Here is a 3,954-nt window from a genome sequence, read left to right on the forward strand (position 1 = left end):
CATCCTTAGCTCTCTTCTTTTTCTTGTTCTGAGAGGTTGAGGCCAAGAGAGCACTCTCTATCTTATCACGCTGCTGCCTCTCTTCTTCTTGCACACAGTGAGATATGAGCTCATTGAGGGACCATTTGTCCTTCTGAGTGTTATAACTCACCTTGAATTGCCCAAAGTGTGTAGGAAGAGAGATCAAAATCAAGTGCACGAGCAAGTCATCAGACAGCTCCAACTTAACCGACTTGAGTTTTGATGCGAGATGAGACATCTCCTTCATGTACTCCCTTATGTTCCCTTTGCCCATATACTTCATCGAAACGAGTTTAGCAAAAAGGTTACTCGCCTCCGATTTTTTATTCTTGGCAAAATATTGCTCATTTTCCTCAAGGAACTTCTTGGTGCTCCTGCTCTCATAGTAGAGACCCGAAACGCTTCTGAAATGGAACGTTTCATGATCATCAAGCACATTCGATCAGAGCGATCCCACCTTTCAATTTTATCCTCATTGGGGTTTTCCTGAGTAGAAGTGGGTCGATCTGAACGAAGTGTAAGATCCAAATCCATACAGCCGAGGACAATCTCCATGGCTTCTTTCCAAACCTTAAAGTTCATCTAACTCAACATTGGGATGTTGCTGACTTAAACAGAGACGTTCGCAGTATTAGCAATAGAAACTATATAGAGAACAAAATAAACAAGCATGTCAAATAAGAAAAATAAGACATGCACAAATAATCCAAATTTGGGGATCCATCTCAAGATACCTAGTACAACATTAATTCCTAATCTTTGGACAAAGAAATTAACTGTAAATGATACTCTCAGTACAATGATCAAATATTGACAATTAGTTCTGTCAAACAATAGCCTTTCTTTGGACCGACTATTGTTCACATGAAAAGTCTTTATAATTATCACACATTTATCATCATAGGCACATTGTTGTTTGGCCAAACTGTGTCTTCCTTTGGGCCAAGCACAGCTCGCATAAATGATTTCGCACAAAACATCTATGCATTTTCAATTAAATTAATTTACACAACTAGGGTTACTTTGGCAACATGTTGTTTTAATCAATTCAATTGAATATACTAGACATTCAAAGTAATAATCAAAACCAAAGTTGGAATTTATTTTATATCCAAAAAAAAAATGAATTCAGAAATGGGTTTAACAAATTGAATCCATTTCCCTTTTATGTCTGCCACCGTTGGTTTCCAATTCCCTCATTACATTTTTTTTTTTTTTTGTGCTTGCCACTGTTTGACATCAGAAGTCTATATCCATTATGAAAAAATAAAATGTCAAACAAAGTCGTAGATTAAAAAAGTAATAAGCCCAAAAACAAAACTCCCGAAGGAAAAGTTAAAAATAGGTGGCTAGTCCACAATTCTTAAACTGTCAGAATCTGTATCGTAATGACAGATTTTAACAAATTTACACTCTAAAAATTGTCCTACCACATAAAACACTACTGCACACTTCATATACAATTTAGTATTAAATCCATCATGAGAAATAAGGGTCAAAAATTGCGACCGGACCCATTATGCAATTGAAATTGACCCATTCTGGATTCGTAATGAAAGGCCACTGATTTTGACAGTAATCAATATGCTAAAATAATGTGCTTAACACTTTGAGAGGATGCCTATTTTATCATATATTATTCAATGTTGTAGCCCCATTGAAAATGATCCAAAGACAGACATATTAAGGCTTTCAATTGAGAAAGATAACATCACAAAAAAAAAAAAAAAAAAAAACGGGTTGAAAAAATTACCGTATTTTCCCCAATTATATGAAACCAGATTCTAGATCCATTATGCATCAAGAATAATTCTTAAACTTATTAGTTTTAGGAATTTCACAAAATTCAAATATTTCATTCAAAAAATAATATAAACATTATACGAATAGAATATGCACAAATCCTAATAATCTAACAAATGATGACTGCTCTGATACCACTTGTTACAAATTCAAATCATATTCAAAATTAGATCCAAAAAATCCTAGATCAAAACAACTAAGATCCTTGGATCAACATCATGCCAAATATTAGGATTCGCGGATTCAGATTATATACATGTATCCATTATGAACAATTGCCTACTGTTGCGGAATTACTACGACAATCGACCACGTACTGATGAACACGAACAAGGGAGGTGGTTTGTGATCTTCCTCAACCAAATCGTCTTATTTCTCAATGGGATAGTCGTTTCTCTTCTTGATGGGGAGAAGGGAAATTGTTATCTGATTTGGTATATTGAGGACCATAACCAAAATAATCTTTATATATTGCTTAATTAAGATTCCCATTATCCCCCAATTAGAACAATATATCCCGGTATCTACTCAATTATCCTATACCAATTTGAGTAGTTTATGGGCATACTAAATTAGACCACTTAATTTCAGCCCATTAAATTAAATTAAATAGCAAATATAATTGTTTTTTAATATGTTGCCAATTCTGAATTAGGAAAACAGTGGGTTTTCCTAACATTCATGTCAAACCTCGAGGGTTCTTCTTTGATCTAGATAAGACATTGCTTTAAATGTATTTGTTTTCACTCAATAAAATTAACATTATTGTCCAAGATCATATTATATATGAATTTACACAAATTAATGGACAACGAATTCTGAATAATCAATTGTTATATTGTTTAAAATAAAATGCGTGGATATATATATATATATATATTTTTTTTTTATTTTTTTTTTTTTATTTGGGATATTAAATACAAAGCAAATATAAAATCTGCTGTTTTATATCCAAGTAATACAATACATAGACGAATTATTAAAATTTATTTTAATTTTTATTTGTATTTCATCACACCCATAGAAAAGATAAAGACGACTCCGCTGGGGATCGAACCCAGAATCTCTGGTTCCGTAGACCAGCGCCTTATCCATTGGGCCACGGAGTCGTAGATGTGAGTGTCCGCTTTAATACTCATTTGTACAATTTATATTCACACGCCGAGAGACAACGAAATAAATAAATTTATTTACCATTCTCCTCATGATTTGACTTTCACACCCGACTAGGGATTTCGATTAGGAGTCGGGTGTCAATTAGGCTCGCGAACTTTGATGGTCCGTGGTTTGGCTCGGCCCGACTCACAACTCGATTCTACCTAGCACCATTTTGAAGCGTTTTTCGAGTATTGTCATGGGTCAAATAAATAATTTGATGATGCCTGCAACAAGCTAGCTCTGCGGTATAAGGCCCGAGCCAAAAATTCAATTTAAGTATAAATTTTTTGGCCAAGAAAAAGTTCAGTTCGACTCGGACCAAAAAAAGTCTGAACCTTTTTTACTCAAACCAAGCTCGAGTTTTGAAACGTTCACATCCCTACCTCCTACCTAGGGCTGGACAAAACTTTTGAACCGAACCTGACGATTTTTCTCAAATTAAATACCCGAATGGGTATTTGAAGAACCGACGGGTACGATTCAATTCTGATTTTAGGCCAAGATCCGAACAACCGAATAAGAATCGAATCTCCTTAATTTTTTAATTTATTTATTTTAAATAAGCAAAATTATTTTACTTTTTCTAAATAAATTTGTTAATTAATTAATTTAGTTCAAACCACAAAATATGATTTTTCTATTTCTAATTTTCAGTTCAAAATCAACTTAATCAAATTGACCTTAATTTTATCAAAATCTATTACTCTACTGTAGTGTCGTTTCTGCTGGAGAAAATCAAATTAAAATTCTACAATATCTCTCTTAATTATTTTGAGCTCACTATCTTTCTCTTTCTGTGATTTTAATAATCAAATTTATGAATAATTCAGCAAATAAAGATGTAAAAGACACAAAAGATTGGACTACGTTATTTTGTAAGAACTAATATTGAACATATCATTAATTAAATTAATGTAACTTTGTATATATTAAAAAATTTAATTATAATACGGAACCGAATGGAACCGAACC

At 33.0% G+C, this 3,954-nt stretch overlaps 1 non-coding gene across 1 annotated transcript; it reads right to left on the reverse strand.

Moving 5' to 3' along the window:
* Positions 1 to 2,860: 2,860 nt before the first annotated feature.
* Positions 2,861 to 2,933, reverse strand: TRNAR-ACG. Its single transcript has one exon. It is a non-coding gene; the product is annotated as a tRNA-Arg (tRNA).
* Between the last annotated feature and the right edge of the window lie 1,021 nt (positions 2,934 to 3,954).

This window comes from Olea europaea, chromosome 2 (assembly GCF_002742605.1).
Source record: "Olea europaea var. sylvestris chromosome 2, O_europaea_v1, whole genome shotgun sequence".
Taxonomy (NCBI): domain Eukaryota; kingdom Viridiplantae; phylum Streptophyta; class Magnoliopsida; order Lamiales; family Oleaceae; genus Olea; species Olea europaea.